The following is a 17,436-nucleotide window of genomic DNA, read 5'->3' on the forward strand; positions in this document are numbered from 1 at the left end:
ATATATTTTTTTCATCTTTGTATGATCGCCTTTGTAATGATCAATTGAAACCTTTTTATGTTGCACTATTTGTCACTTGTTTTGTTTAATCACTGGTTTCATTGGGACACCCTTGATAATTATGTATTAAGATTGTCATTTGTTTCAACTATGTACGTGAGATTGTTCTTAACTTTTAAACAAACTCTTTCACTATAAATACAAAAAATGTTTTCTATCAAAATTGCAATGTGTTGGGTCAACTTTTCTTTCTGCCGTCATGTTTAACCCTCTTTTTTGACTGTTATTTTTTGAAGTATATTACATTATTGCCTATTAATCCACGTGAGCCATTGTTTCTTTTCATAAACTCACCAGTGAAAAGCAGGGGGTTTAGTGTTACCTGAGAGAAGCCTTGACTGCCCTGGTGCAGGGGCAACAATAGTTGTGGGTTGCATGGTTTATGTATTGCTGCATACACCCGCGAGGACGCGAAGTGCTCCACTTTGTTTCCGGTTCCTGGACGTCCGTCAGAGTGCATGGTTGAAATGCAGTTAGTCTATATGTGACATGCTGTGGAGGTGCGCATGGGTTATTGTTGTTTTGGAACATATCTGGTCGCACCACAGAAAGGGGTGAAGCATGCCTCCCAAGAGGCACTACATGACGCTGTTGAACCCCAGTGCGAACACCAGGAGTGGCACGTCACTAGAGTCCCAGTGTAAGGAGCTTCCTGCCCCTCCCCCCTTCGGCAGACCACCGACCTTCAGAGAAAGTCTCTCGAGGTGTACTGCTTCTGCCCCAATCGGCAGTCCGGGCAGGGTGCATAGTCACCCTCTGAGAATCACAATGGCAGACGAGTACAGGCTCTAACAGCTGCCTTAATGGCCCAGTATTTAGAGCGATTCATTGACGCTACTGTTGAGGCAAGCTAGAGCAGAAACCGAGGTATCTACGTTTGTGGCGAGTACCACTTTAAAAAGTGTGGCTGGATCTGGTTGGTGCCTACATACGTCTTAGTGTCCAGGGTGGACAGTCACCGTGTATTATCTCACAAAGTGCCTAGAGGCTTTCCCCTGTACTTCATTACGGGCTGCAGGTTGGCCTATGTTGGATCTGTGATGCAGGGCGAGTTTTCAGGCAGAGGTGGCCTCAGACAGAGGCTCTCAGTTTGAGCCAGCTGATGCTCTGTCGCTTCTCGGGCTGTGGGCTGACTGGCCAAGCCAGGTTCCAGCTGTAGCGATTCATTTCTACATTGAAGAGCTATGGGGAAGCAATGGAAGTGGCAGGGCCAGTTTTAGCACTGGTGGCGCCGGTGCGACAATCATTTTTTGGCACCCCCACACCCCATGACCCCCTCCTCCGATTCCCTAACTTTCACCGGGCAAAAGTGCCCCTCATCTCTCCAATCATAAATTATTGATAAACTCAGCTCCCCACCGGAGGTCAGCGCCCCTCCACAGGCCAGCGCCCAGTGCGGCCGCACCGGTCGCGCTGCCCTAAAGCTGTTTTGTCCCATCTACAATTCTTCTAGTAAGACATGCCCCTAGAGACCGATTTGAACACAGTTTAACTTATTTATGTTGAATACGCCGCTTGCCTCCTGGGCTTGCTCAGGGAGAGTAGGGAGTGCGAGTACCCCAGCCAGCGCATCGCCCCTTTGGTCCCTACATTTTGAGCTTTGGGTAGCGGTTGGACGTGTGCCTGGGTCTGCCCATGGCTCGTCTCTTAGCACTCATAGCATTGGAATGCCAGGGCCTTGGAGGTGCTGCTGTTCATGTAAGGTTGGAATAGCAAGATACAAACAAGAAGAAACCAACATGCCAATTTAAACCGCTGCAGAAACAAAGGGACAAGCCCAATCAACATAAGAAACAATGAAAAAACTCTTGAAAGCACCTGCGTATGCTAAGGGTGCCATCTTGGATTTGGAAGCAGTATCTAAACCTTGCTCTTTGAAGTCTTGGTACTCCCCAAACTCCATGAAATCGCCCACTCTGTCTCTCATTAAGAACATTGCTGAGGCCTCCATTTGCTAAAGGATGGAAGCCTCTTTTGCTTTCTGTGTGACATAATGCAGCTTTTTGATGGACCCCGCTATCTACATTTGAGACGTGTGAAGACAAGACAACACTAACTGTGAGGGGTCATGGCCTGCTATCAACCTTTCTGAAATCTCAATTCACATCCTTCCAGCAGTGCATAATTTGAACCAGTGGTTTCCAGCACGGCACTTAATTGTCAACACTAGCACTTATGACAGTCTGCCACATGGTGGCGCTGTTTATCTAAATTAGAGCTCAACACAACAAGTGTTTTATTAATTCCGTATGCATTTAAAAAAGACTAATACCTGCAACCCATACCACTCTTCTACTTTAGGGAGCCCGGAATAGTCTGAATAGGTCAACTTGTATTGCGTGACGGTTAGTGGTTGTGTCGGTTCTGTCATTGGCGGCGCTGGCAAGGGCAATGGGTGGTGCAATCTGCAGTGGCCTCCTAACAAGGGCCCGGTCACTTATTTTCTTCGTTTTTTTATACAAATTAAGCACTGTGGCTTCCACTACCATATCCTTTGTTGTTGTGTCTAAGGTAATGCTTGCACATAGTTTATTTTTCTGAATTTGCCACGTAAAATGTTATTTCCAGCCCAAACGCACCAAAAGTTACTAAAAGTGGCGACATATGCTGCTGTGCTAATGGAAGGCCCATTGTAGAGTATGACTAGTCATCTTTCAGTTGTTTATTGCGGTAGTTTGGGGTTTAACTAGTACAAATGAGGTGAAACCTTTGGCCAGACAGTGTTAACAAGCGACAAAATAGAGAAGGAATACCATCACAGAATATGGCGCATTACACTGCATAATGTGCCTTTTCATGCCGCATAATTCCAGTGGCCATTGCCACAAGCGACAACCTCCTAACAAATCCTCTTAAATATCCAATATCCTGCCCACCGAAACACGTTACCCCTCTGATTTCAAACTCCCCCCAACCCCATATTGCAGGGTGACCAGATCTTCAGAACTAAAAACCGAGACATTTTGCAAAAAATAGAAGAAGGACTACAAGTTCACGTCAACGGTGCTGCGCAGAATGACAACTCTTATCAGCATAGGAACACAGAAGAAGCACTAAGAAAATAAATAAAATGTAATTATTAAAACCAGCATCATACCGGTTATTTAAATTGATAACATATAACAGATGCTTACTAGCACGATTTTAGAAAACCCAATAAGTGCCCCTGACTGGTTTCAGTGCACTCCCTCTAAAAACCGGGACATGAACCAAAATTGCCGAAATCTGCCGGGACAGCTGGTGAAAACCCGGTAGTGTCCGAGTAAATCCCGGACGCCTGGTCACCCTACCCCATTGTTACCTGGGCTTTCCGCCTTCGGTCTCAGGTGGATGGCGGCGTATCTAACGAAGGAGGCAAGCCACGTCACTCCGCAAAGCACCGAGCACGTTGTAAGGTAGATGGGCCCGGGTGTGACCGCATTGTTGACAGAGAGACTCGGTGACGCATCTGGCAGATGCCGGATTTCCACGGCTAGTCTTCCAGGGTGAAATGCAGGTGACGCTGCAGGTGGGTATGAATGAGCCCTTCCGTAGAACCTGTCAACCCGACAATAGGGATTCCTAAAAACGATTGCTGTCAGAGTTTGTGCCCTTTCTGGGACCATCACTTCTGGCTGTCCTGAAGCTTACCAACATTCTCTCGACCAGTAAGTGGTGGCGGAGCCAGTGATCCCTCCCCCCCCCCCCAAAGGTCGTGAAGGCGGCCCTTTCCGTGACCAGGTGAGGGTGGACGCATACCGCCGCGTGACGCACGATGGTAACGCCGCAGTTCACCTTCCAGACCGACCTTAATGGTGCTTGTTGTCCGGCACGAGCTGTACAGGACAGCCTCCCCAGGAGCATGGTGCGGAGACGGGGCTCTGCCATGGCACTCATGCTGGGCGTTGCGAAGATCAGGCACGAGGCGAAACCCACGTCAACGAGGACTCTTACACTCAGTCCCCCCCAGGTCCCCATGCCAGCTCGATCAGACCCGTCATGTAAATGACCGTAAACCCAGCCCTTCCCGCAGCCACCACAGGTGCTGGCGCCCTCCCCACTTCTGGCTGCCTAAATTCATGGGAGGTGGCAGGATTAATGGGCTAATGTGCTGGGTGGTCCCTCATAGGCATGGTGGTCTTCAGTCCATGGGCATTATACAAGGGTCTGTCTTTTCAATGGAACGGTACTCCTGGCAGGAGAGCGCCCCCCTACCAAATGTGAGTAGTTAAGGCTGGCATTAGTACTCAGTTTTCCACAGAGCATAGAAAATACGCTGGAGTCTAAGGCAGAGGAAGTTGGCAGGCAAAACGCCTTTTTATACCCTTGTCAAAAATTGGTATTAATACTGTATTCAAACAATTAATAATCCCTTAGGCCAATCACAGGGTTACAGAGCATATTGGTGGCTCAGTGAGCTGAAAACTAGAAGGTGACATTTATTTAGTTCAAATTAAGGCACGCCGGGGTTCTACCAAATCGAGGTCAGTAAATTGGGAACTACTGGATTGTCTTATAGCGACACAATTTATTAGCAGTGTTAAGTGCTTAGAAACAAAAGAGGAGTTTTTTGAAGCGCTACATAAAAAAGTTATTATTGGTGTTATAATCAAGAATTACTCTTCGTCTGCTTCGGCCGGCGTCCGTGGTAACCAATAGAATGCATTGTTCAAAATTAAACCAACCGCGTGGGCCATCTGGCCTCCGATTGGTCTATTCAAATCATAGCCCTCAAAGCCAAAGTCCTATTTTAAATTATGCACTCTCATTTTTTCTGCTCCAATTAACCAAGACGCTGGGATATTCTCGTGTTTACATATGAATCCAAAGCGCCAAATCCAACATGAGAATTTGAATTCTGGCTAAGGGTGGGCGCAAGCTAGCCCTGTCTGCCTAAAAGGTTGTGAGGAGAGGGGACGAGGATTTCAGTCCAGGAACGAGTAGAAGAAAGGCCGCGGCCATGGCACTGGGCTTCTTCTTGTGATGGGGACTGGAGCGGGGGCTGGGCCTCGGCAGTTGGTACCCCCGAGGTTAGCCACACAGCAGACATTCTGAGCCCCGGGCCCTCGCATGGCAGATGCTATTCAGCCGTTGAAGCACATGGGCACGTGCAGCAACCGTTCTAACGTCTTTCATGCATAGAAAGGGTACATCATAGGCAGCGGAAGTGAGCAGCCCTCACACACAGAGACGTGCAGCACAGGCACCAGAAGTGACCAGTCCTCACGCACAATGACAGAGGTGCAAGCACAGGCACGAGAAGTGAGCAGCCCTCACACACCGTGGTGCACCATATGCACCAGAAGTGAACAACCCAGGGGTGAAGCACATTCGCCAGAATAAAATTTGGGCACCGACTCTTATTCTTTTCAATTTACGCCCTCGAGGCACGGCACAGGAAGTGACAGTGCAAGCATTTCTCACACAGAACAGGTAGAGCACAGACAGCCGGGCAGATTTAACTCGCACAAAGACACCAGGCGTGCAAGCGTCAATCACAGAGTCATCGGGCAGATCGGGGTAGAGCACCGGCGGTAGCACTGTAGACTCCCCTCATACACACCACAGGCGCAGCACAGGAAGCAGCAGCGTGAGCGCACATCTCACACTGAAGAGGCAGAGTAAAGACAGCGACGCAGCACAGGCTTCCCTCACTCACAGAGCAGACAAAAATACAAGCAAAAGCCATGTAAGCTTCACCTCACCCACAAACAGGCGCAGCGGCATCGGTGTAAGAACCTTGCAGAGCAAGATGTACAGATGGTGCAGCAGCAGTGCAAACCACTCGCATATGTAGTCCGCAGGCAGCAATGCAAGCTTCTCGCACATTGACCAGCCCAGCACATACAGCAGCAGCACAAGCTTCCCTCATACACAGTAGCATTACATCCAGGTATGGTAAAAGCCTGACATATGGTTCGTTACAAATCTTGCTTCACACTGCTATTGCGATGTTTCCAAACAAGACGATGAAAGGTTTATAAACCTAATACGAGAAAAGGAATTCAGAAACATCCATACAATATATTTAAAACGAGCACTGGCAAAAACAATAGGGCCGACATTGGCTGCTGGACCTTTTGGATTTGCCAGTGCTTATTTGTGTGGATGGCTTGTTTATGAAGGCCCGCATTGTAGGAATATATGTATTGTCTAAAAAGGCAAAGTATATTTATGTAAATGCACGCATTGCATCACTGGTCCTTCGCTGTAAGGGAAGCTACTGCACAGACGTACACATTGTGCAGGAACAGAAGGCCATGCCTCCCAGTTATGTAAGCCATCGGCTGAAGTGGGCTGACCCTGTGCCCCATACTGCAGTGGACACAAACAAAGGGGTTGATTGAAAGCCCCTGTAATTGAGTATGTGAGAATATATAAATACATATAATATATATATATATATATATAAAATATATATTCATACATATACACACACATATAATATATCAATCAAAAGATCTCCGCTTCTCCCATCAGACCTAATAAAAATAAGTTTGAGAAGTTAAGCGTGCCATAACAATACAAAGCAATTTAGTAAAGGATCAAAATAATGTCAAACTTTAAACCACTAAGTCTACGGGCCCTTTGTAGTACAGTAAGCTGGGACAGTGCACCAGCTGCAGCAGGGGTGTCCAACATAGGGCCAGGATGGCCAGATACATGGAGCATTTTCAGGAAATTCACACTGGACACATGTAAATATATTAAATACAAATGGAAACCACTGAGCTAGTCAGGGATGTGTCCCGTCTAGACTTACTTGGACACCCCCTACTCTACAATAAATGAAGGCAGGTGATGAAATATGAACATCCTGTACATTGCTCTCATTCTTTTCCTGGAACAGACTGAGTGTTGTAGAGCTTACATTTAGCCTCCACATTAGCTTTTCTTTTTAACTTGGCACATTTTTGTAATGGTGGTTTGCACATGTTTTTCCCTAATAGGAGAAATTGCCATGCACAGAGTTATTCCTGGTAGATATTGTCGCCCTGTAGTCTGCACAATTAGTTTCAGTAACACATACTAGAACATGATGCCCTTGTTATATTTTTGTGCTCGTAGGAGACAACTTGTTCTTTGCAGACTAACTAAAGACACTGTTCTGCACCTCTGGCACAGTACGATAAGGATGGGGTTTTATTATTTAAATAGCATCCATTCTGAATTCGGTGAGAGACACTTGACGCTGAGGTTATCATGGAAACTGCAGTGACAGATGCAGCCCTGCAGGCCCGGACCTTCATCCTGAGAAGGAAGATAGCAGTGCAAGGGATGTGTGCAGGACTGCACACTCAGACGGGTGCATGCATTAATGCACTGGGCCCGGCTTTCTGACACATTGCACCAAGCTATTGGGTTAGATCATTTCAACAGGTCTGGCAGAATGGTACTCCCGATATGTTCTCGCTAGTGTAGAGGTATTAGTGATAGAAAGGAGTAACAATAAACACAATTGAATGGTTTGTGTTTTTCACCATTCTAATAATGCTTATAACAATGATGATTTTCATCTGCTTAATAATTGCTGCTCATGTTTTATTTACAAGGATTACATCTTTTCAATAAATATTTGAAAATGTATTCTTGTATCTTTTCATTGTGACACTTTGGGCATGCAAAAGTGACTAACGAAAGTGTTAGATCTTTTTCCACAAATTCCTTGGTAATCAGAGTGGTCATGTTTAAGGTTGCCAACATCTATTGTTATGAAAGGTTAGGAGTTAAGATGTCTAGACTACAGCTCCGCCCGCCACCAGACCGACAGCACACCTGACCAGCCGAGGTGCATCCTCCCCAACACGCTCTCCCTCCACAGACAAACCACATAAATCTGGGACCTCCTTGACTCTATCTCCCCAGACATTGCCTTCCTCACAAAAACCTGGAAAAACCCGGCTTGGGCCCGGTCATCGCCATTCCCAACAGTTACAAAATCACCTGCAAGGTTCGCACCAACCGACCCAGAGGAGGCATCGCCATCGTCCCAAAGAACTCCTTCTGCCTGACCACCCACTTGAATGACCCTTCGGCAACCATGGAATATCTCCTCTTACAGGTCCAGACCAACCCCAACACCCTTTACCGACGCCATCATCAACTTCATCGCACCCCAGGCTCTCGCATCCACTGATTGCATCCTACTTGGAGACCTTAACTTCCCACCTGGACAATCCCAATGACTAGAACACAGCATCCCTTCTAGAGAACATCGCCAACATCGGACTCAAGCAGCTAGTCACCTCTATGACCCACCCTGCAGGATACATGCTCGACCCCATCTTCTCCGCAAGCAAAAACATCACCACCTCCGAACACCTCTGGACCGACCACCACTGTTTTCTTCGCCTTCAGTAAGCCCACCAAACACCAACGCACCCACCGCCCCAACTGGAACAAGGTCACCAAAGAACATGTCACCGCCTCCCTCAGCGAAGCCACACCGTCAACATCCATAGACTACAATACCTCAGCACATGACCTCCACTGATTGATCTCCGACTGCTCCGATGCACTGGCACTACTCAAGATAGCACCCGGCAAGCAACACTCCAAGAAAGCCAGCTGTTTCACTCCTGCCCTCCATGATTCCAGACGCACCTATAGACAGCTCGAGAAGAGATGGAGGAACAACAAAACCCCGGAAACCCACGCAGCCTTCAATGCCACCACCTCTGCACATCACACACGCCTCAAAACCCTAAAGAAAATGTCCCTTCAAGTCCAAATCAATGCCAACGCACCCAGCAGCAAAGAACTCCTCTCCATCGTCAAGGAGTTTGCCCAACCATACAGCGAGACCAGAGAAGTTCCACCCTCCCTCAACCTCTGCAACAAACTCGGCACCTACTTCCACCACAAGATCAAGCAGATGTAAGACAGCGTTGACACCCAAGGCCCACCCATCTCTCCCGCCACCACCTCACGAGACGACCCTCAACAGATCCTGCTCAACTGGACCCCGCTCACTTCAGATGACACCCTCAAGCCCATAAGAGCATTCACTCCAAAGCCCCACAGACCTCTACCTGCCCCCCATCTTCCACAGAACAGCACCCACCATCATGCCTAACTATGCTGCACCATCAACTGTTCCATCAAGACCGCCACCTTCCCCGACGACTGGAAACACACGGAGATCAACCCCCTGCTGAAGAAACCACCAGCCGACCCAACAGACCTCAAGTACTTCAGACCCATCTCCTTGCTCCCTTTCCCAGCCAAGGACATCAAGAAGATCATCAACACCCAACTCTCCGAGTTCTTTGAAGCCAACCACGTCCTGGACTCCTCTCATTCTGGTTTACGAAGCAACCACAGCACTGAGACTTCCCTACTATTGGCCACTGATTACACCTGCTCCCACCTCGACTGGGGAGAAACGGCAGCCCTCATCCTACTCTATCTCTTAGCCACCTTCGACACGTCTCTCACTGCACCCTAATCACCAGACTCCATGACACCGGCATCAATGACAAAGACCTGGACTGGATCTGTTCCTTCCTCACCGGTAGAACACGGTGAGTCAGACTTCCCCGTTCCTCTCGGAACCCACAGTGATCAGCTGTGGAGTGCCTCGGGGCACCTCCTAGAGCCCCACAATTTGCAACATCTATATGGCCCCGCTCGCAGCCATCGCCGGAAGCCACAGACTCAACATGGTTTCCTACGCTGATGACACCCAGCTGATTCTCTCCCTCACCAACTAACCTACCATCGCCAGAAACAACTTTCATAATGGGGTGAAGGCTGTTGCCACCTGGATGAAAGACAGCTGCCTCAAGCTCAGCTCAGACAAGACCAAAGTCCTTATCCTGGAGCCCAACACCTCCGCTTGGGAAGACTCCTAGTGGCCCAAAAAGCTAGGACCCCCCCACACCCACTGACCATGCACGAACCCTCAGCATCATACTGAACTCTTCACTTACCATGAACCACCAGATCAACGCCATCACCTCCTCATGCTTAAACACTTTTTGCCTGCTTCGAAAGACCTTCAGATGGATCCCCACTAAGGCCAGGAAGACGGTCACCCAGGCACTCATAAGGAGACGACTCTACTACGGCAACGCACTCTACGCAGACACCACCCAGAAACTCCTGAGGAAAGTTCAGAACGTCACAGCCAGACTGGTTCTCAACATCTCTCACCGCAGCCACATCTCCAAACACCTATGAGAACTCCACTGGCTCCCAGTCAACAAAAGAATCGCCTTCAAACTCCTCACACACGCCTACAAAGCTCTCTATAATGCCAGACCAGTATACCTGAACTACAGCCTCTCATTCCACGTACCCACCAGACACCTCCGCTCTGCGCAACTGGTCCTTGCCACCGTCCATCAGATCTTCAAGACCAAGACGAGAAGATAATCCTTCTCCTACTTCACCGCCAAATCCTGGAACGCCATGCCTCTCCACCTCAGGCTCTCCCCATCTCTGACACAATTCAGGAAGGATCTCAAGACCTGGCTCTTCGAATGAGCCATCTCGCCAAGCGGACCTGCAGCCTCCACCTCCTGCATGCCAGTGCCTTGAGAACTCATGGGTGAGTAGCTGCACTCAACAATTACCGATTGATTGGAACTGTGAGCTAAGCAAACCCAACTTTTACTGATGATATTGGTAGCCTCAGTTTCTATATTGTGAATTTGTGTTGAGCTAATGCACATTTCTACTAAATCTGTAGGAACCGTATAACAGTTGGATTATGACTGCCATGCTAAGAAACTTTCAGGAGTTGAAATTTAGGTCCCTGCTTTTGTATGAGGACTGCACATCATATGGGCCTTGAGAAAGAACCTTCAGGTACGAAACATGTTGCATATGTTTACATAGTTCGTATCTACCAATTTTTTAAACAATGGAATAAAAGGAAACATAAAAAAAAAACGATTTGTTTTGGAAAAACAAGTGGCTGTGATTCATGCTATAAGTAATTGGTCTCTCTTCAGGGTGATGTGCTTGGGCAGTGCATTTCCCAGTTGCCTCAATGCACATATTAAATACATCAGTATAGCTTTCCCTGGCACCACTCTTGTTGAGTCCATGCCTGTTGCCATGGGCTTTTCTCTATTTTTATTGTTTACTCCGGCATTAAATAAGCCTTTTGCCATCCCCCTTTCGTTGGTAATGCAGGGGTGTCCAACATCCATCCCGTTTCATGCCCAATTTTCAGGGGGAGTATGAACAATATATAAATGGGTTCCATTACAAACCATTGCTGGTAAATGTATCTCACAGAGATATCTTGAAATGTGAAAGGCATTCAGATTATATTTATGTAATATCTGGGAGATATGTCTGATAAAAAAAAAAAAAAAAAAAAGAAGTTCCCCTGCCGGTAGCTGCATGATAAATTTACATAATGCCCTTTTGTAGGGTGCACTGGGATGCCCATCTTCAAATCTGTAATATAACTTTGTTGTTGTTTGGGGATACAAGTCACCAAAGAACAACCTGCTGTGCTGTAATCAGGCGTCAAAGCACACCCTAGTGACATTTGTTTGCTTGGGTGGGAACCCGATGATGAAGCATGTCACCAACTAGGTTGGTGAGTGAGGGTTCTTGTAAAAGAAAGATTTCTCTTCTTTTCCTTTCTTTAGTATTCCTCGCTTGATATGCTGGGATGACTCCTACTTTTGATTAGTATGATTGATTTAAGGGGACTGGGAGTCCTCCTTTCAAACCCTTCCTCTCTTGTTGATTTGTGTGTATCAAGATCCTGCCTGTCTCTAGAACAGGCGCGGCACAGGCAGGCAGAAGTGCAAGCTACAATCACACATAGAAGAGCTGTAGCAAAACCACCAGCAGAACAATCTTCCATCACATACAGAACTGCAGAAGCACAGCCAGGAGCAATGGAAGCTTCTCTCACACAGAGAACAGCTGTCGCATAACCAGCAGCAGTACAAGCTTCTCTCACGCACAGAACAGCTAAAGCACTGCCAGCAGCAGAACAACCTTCCATCACATACAGAACAGCTAAAGCACAGCAAGCAGACAACGTTCCATCACACAAAGTACAGACCACAGCCAGCAGCAGTGAAAGATTCTCTCACACATAGCACAGCCAGCAGCAGTGCAAGATTCAATCACATAGACAGCATTTGTAGCATAACCAGCACCAGTAAAAGCTTCTATCACATTCAGAACTGCAGAAGCACAGCTAGGAGCAATGCAAGCTTCTCTCACACACAGAACAGCTAAAGCGCAGCCAGCAGCAGTGCAAGCTTCAATCACACAAAGAACTGCAGAAGCACAGCCAGCAGCAGAGCAAGCTCCCATCACATAGAGAACTGCAGAAGCACAACCAGGAGCAATGCAAGCTTCTCTCACACACTGAACAGCACATACAGCAGCAGTGCAAGCTTCAATCACATGGAGAACTGCAGAACCACAGCCAGCAGCAGAACATGCTCCCATCACATAGAGAACTGCAGAGAACTGCAGAAGCACAGCCAGGAGCAATGCAAGCTTCAATCACATAGAGAACTGCAGAAGCACAGCCAGCAGCAGTGCAAGCTTCAATCACATAGAGAACTGCAGAAGCACAGCCAGCAGCAGAACAAGCTCCCTTCACATAGAGAACTGCAGAAGCACAGCCAGGAGCAATGCAAGCTAATCTCACACACAGAACAGCTAAAGCACTGCCAGCAGTAGAACAATTTTCCATCACATACAGAACTGCAGGGCACAGCCAGCAGCAGTGAAAGATTGTATAACACACAACAGCTAAAGCACAGCCAGCAGCAGTGCAAGCTTCAATCACAGAGAATAGCTGTAGCATAACCAGCAGCAGTACAAGCTCCCATCACATACACCACTGCAGAAGCACAGCGAGCAGCAGTGCACGCTTCTCTCACACACACAACAGCTAAAGCACAGCCAGCGGCAGTGTAAGCTTCTATGACCGAGAACAGCAGTAGCATAACCAGCAGCAGAACAAGCTTCCGTCACATAAAGAACTGCAGAAGCACAGCCAGCAGCAAAACAAGCTCCGATCACATTCAGAGTTGCAGAAGCACAGCCGGCAGCAGTGCACGCTTCTCTCGTGGGCAGAACAGCAAGCAGCAGTGCAAGCTTTAATCACATAGAGAACTGTAGAAGCACAGCCAGCAGCAGAATTAGCTCCCATCGTATACATAGCTGCAGAAGCACAGCCAGCAGCAGTGCACGACGTCCTTATGCAGTAAATGCACACAGCAGCAGTTCACGCTTCCATGGCACACACGGTGTACAGCAAGGCCAGCAGCAGTGCAAGTTTCCTCGTTCCATTTATATAGCACTATTCGCCTCTCCCTGGGCGCTGAGGCGTCTATAAAGCATGGGTGCAAACTTCACCCTACAGAAAGCGGCACGGCACAGCCAGCAACATGCAAGCACCCCAGTCATAACAAACTGGCAGCGCATACCCCACAGCAGTGAAAACTATCGGAGGTACGTAGAAAAGTTACACGAAACTTTGCAGCGATTTAACACAGCTTAGAGGCTTAAACTCTCACGGGACACAAACTCTTATCCCAGTACGACGAGCTTAACTTTCTAAGTCCAATGACAGCAGTGTCGAGTCTGCAGAACAATAATAGCGCTTAGACGCTCCGCACTGGTGATGGTGAGCTAGTTCAAAAGAGTTATTGTTACTTAATGCATTATGGCAGCTCGCAATAGGTGTCGTTATGTTTAGAGCCCCCCTCCCCACTTCCTAGCTCAAACTCACCTTCAACCCTTGCCCACTCCAAGAAAATACAGAACCAGCTACCCCTTCCCTCCCAACGCCTGGAGCCCCTCACAGGAAGCTTGGGGTTCAGACGCTGGACAAAAGTGTAAAGTACTTACCGCAGCCTCCTACGTCCCTCGCCGTCCAGAGGGGGTCATTGGCTGCTCACAGCACGAGCCCTTCACTCTCCGGGCCAGTGTCGCCCACACCACGTCTTAGAGGTAAAAATCGCCCGAGCGTGCTTAAAAATTAGACACCGAACGTGCACTGCATGGCTAGCTTAATTTGTAATTGCTTGTGTTGATAATGTCTGGGTTATACAGTTAAACGTGGCAGCAAACAAAAATATTGAAAGTCGGTTGAGCAGTGAGGATTCAGTTCAGGCTACGCGTCAAACCTGATGAAAAGACAGAGCAGCTCCTCTGCATGGCTGGGTGCTCCCCTTGCGGGCTCGGCGCTATACTGAGATCCAGTCCCAAAAAGGCGCTTTCAGATCGAGCGGCCGTCTCTTGACCTCCCAAAGTCTGCACCCTATAGCGAGGAGTCGGTCGATCAGCCCCAGGGAACCCCCGGCACTGAGCACCCCTTTCTTCTGAATTCAAACTGTCCCAGGGAGATCTCCTCTTCTTCCAACAGCTGAAGAATGACATCACCAGCCCTGCCACCCTCGGACCGTACCATTGCTTAAGGAGGGGGGGATGCTCAGGGAGCCAGGGGTGTTCACGAAGGCTTCAGGGGCGTCCCGCACCCCATCATTTCGTGGCAGCCACAGCTTACACTAGCATATCTCACAGACTGCAGGCAGTTCTTAGTCGTCGTTTTCAGAGGTAAATAATGATTGTCGGAAGAGGTACACCCCTTTCCCTTTGTGAAAAGTTGGTAGCTTCCAGAGAGGGATAATTACTTTATTGTCTGGAGCAAAAGAGGTAATTTTATACCGTAGCTGCCCAGGCTGGCTGTGTGGGCTGCCACAAAGTCCCACGGCTACTAGAGACGCCCCTTTCCTCAGAAGCAGCAGGATGCTGACCTCTGACCTCAGAAGTTAGCACCAATGCACACGATCTAGGCTTAGGTTCTTGTTGGCGGGACTGGGCTCGCGCCAGGGCTCTCTTGAGTTTTTTCCATCTGTTTAATTCGGAGGGAATTCTTGCCTGCGTGTCGAAAGCGATACATTTTAGGGTGGAACAAGTTCACTTTGGAGTTGCTGTGACCTGCTAAACGCGTGATCTTGTCTAATCAATGTCATTACTAATTTCCAAAGCTTTAGTGTCTACCTGTATATTTCAGAGCCTCTTTATGTGCGGTCTCCTTTACATCTTTGGGCAAGATGGGATTTCTTCGTTATTTTTACGAATCAAATTCAGGAAATACTACAAGAACCTCAATACTAACCCCTACACGTGTGAGCCTGCTAAGTCTGCAGGGTAGTCAGTCACAGACAGCAGCGTCACGTCTAACTGGGAAACAGATTTGCGCAAACTGACGGAATCATTGTAGACTTTTGAGTCAGAAAGACTGGGTTATAATCTTGGCTTCCTCACGTTATGATCACATGGTGTGATTTTGGGCAGATTACTTTATCTTCTTTTGCCCCCATCCTCAACTAATAACATTGTGAGCGCTTAGAAAACAGCTACATTCATCTGTCCAGCATTATGTGGAGAATTGGCTATAAAAGGGGCACAGTAAAATGAAGATGGTTGGTTCAAACCACGTCCTCCAAGTCTGTTTTTGTAGATGCTTTGCTACACTTTATTGGTTTCTGTAAACTATATGGCACTGGAATGGTTTAAAAAACATTGAAAGTGTTTGCTACAAAATTCAAGTTTGCAAATTAAACGTGTGTAAAGAGCTATAAATTAACAAAAAACATTGGTGTGAAGAACAAAGATTCAGGGATGTAAATACAAAACCAAAAGTTTCCGGTCCAGGGAAGACATGGCTTGGCAGTTCGGGATGGACTGTTCTCATGAGGCACAGGGTCAGACTGATTTGCATATGGCCATGTCTGAACTGGGGTGGTGGAGTGAGCTAAAGAATGATGATGGATTAAACCCAGATCAGTTGACTGGGGGTGAGTGTTTGATTTGCTCTAACGCTCCGTCCATCATCCCCTTTGGTATCGCTTTGTTCGCCCTAAGTTGGCAGGGTATGCCCAGACGTGGGTCCCTTGCTCACTTTGCCACTGGATTCAAGATAGCCTGGCTGACGAGGGTTATGAACCCGAAACCGGTCCCAGGATGCTTGTTTCCGGTCCAGGGAAGACATGGCTTGGCAGTTTGGGCTGGACTGTTCCCATGAGGCACAGGGTCAGACTGATTTGCATATGGCCATGTCTGAACTGGGGTGGTGGAGTGAGCTAAAGAATGATGATGGATTAAACCCAGGTCAGTTGACTGGGGGTTGCTTGTTTGATTTGCTCGAACGCTCCGTCCATGCTCACTTTGCCACTGGATTCAAGATGAGTTATGAACCCGAAACCGGTCCCAGGATGCTTGTTTCCGGTCCAGGGAAGACATGGCTTGGCAGTTCGGGCTGGACTGTTCCCATGAGGCGCAGGGTCAGACTGATTTGCATATGGCCATGTCTGAACTGGGGTGGTGGAGTGAGCTAAAGAATGATGATGGATTAAACCCAGATCAGTTGACTGGGGGTGAGTGTTTGATTTGCTCTAACGCTCCGTCCATCATCCCCTTTGGTATCGCTTTGTTCGCCCTAAGTTGGCAGGGTATGCCCAGACGTGGGTCCCTTGCTCACTTTGCCACTGGATTCAAGATAGCCTGGCTGACGAGGGTTATGAACCCGAAACCGGTCCCAGGATGCTTGTTTCCGGTCCAGGGAAGACATGGCTTGGCAGTTCGGGCTGGACTGTTCCCATGAGGCACAGGGTCAGACTGATTTGCATATGGCCATGTCTGAACTGGGGTGGTGGAGTGAGCTAAAGAATGATGATGGATTAAACCCAGATCAGTTGACTGGGGGTGAGTGTTTGATTTGCTCTAACGCTCCGTCCATCATCCCCTTTGGTATCGCCGTGTACAGATGTCAGTAGGTTAAAAAGGATTGCTCTGGGGCGGAGTCAAGATGGCGACGGAGTAGGACGCTCTCCTCGGTCCCTCCGGCGCCGGACTTTCAAAGCATTGTTTTAGCGGCCTCCCGAGGACTTCTAAGACCTGCCTGCAGTAGCGCTTGGTGTCCTGTGGCTGCGGAGGCAGTTTGAGATCGCCGGCGGATTCGCCCGTGGTGCTGGCTGTCCCGTAGTGTTTGCGGCCTGCGGCGCGGCTGGCGGAGGAGCCGGGACCTCGCCTACGACGTGGGGCTGACGCTGTGGAGCCCGGCTTCCCACCGAGGGCGGAGCTTCATGCCGGCGGAGGCGACGTGGTGCAGTGGGCCAGCGGGCGGAGACTGAGCGGCCAGCCCAGCGGGTGGACACAGCTGTGGGCGCCTGGGGGCACGAATCCCCGCCCGGCGATGGGGGCGAAGCCTGAGGGGGCCACCTGATTAGAGCGCTGCTGCGCCGGAGTTTGATCCGACCGGGCCGGCCCGGTGACGCAGGGTGCGGGGTGGCGTCCGGCCCCCTCTGGGCTCCAGTGATGGTGCTGCGGCCACAGGAGGACATGGCATGACGGCATCTGTGGCGACCTGGGGCGTGGGAGCTTGGAGTGTGCTCCGCC

General features: G+C 48.8%; 1 protein-coding gene across 2 annotated transcripts in view; it reads right to left on the minus strand.

Moving 5' to 3' along the window:
• The window catches only part of LOC146833254 (transmembrane protein 198-like), a 109,677-nt gene extending 95,274 nt beyond the window's left edge, over window positions 1–14,403 (minus strand). Inside the window, exon 1 of one of the 2 annotated variants that reach the window (XM_085600910.1) lies at window positions 14,160–14,403. The gene's annotated coding sequence lies outside the window, so the exon portion shown is untranslated. Of the gene's footprint in view, window positions 1–13,881 lie in introns of both variants that reach the window. The other variant, XM_085600909.1, reaches the window with a different exon arrangement.
• Window positions 14,404–17,436: the final 3,033 nt, after the last annotated feature.

This window comes from Triturus cristatus, chromosome 4_2 (genome assembly GCF_964204655.1).
Source record: "Triturus cristatus chromosome 4_2, aTriCri1.1, whole genome shotgun sequence".
Classification (NCBI taxonomy): Eukaryota; Metazoa; Chordata; class Amphibia; order Caudata; family Salamandridae; genus Triturus; species Triturus cristatus.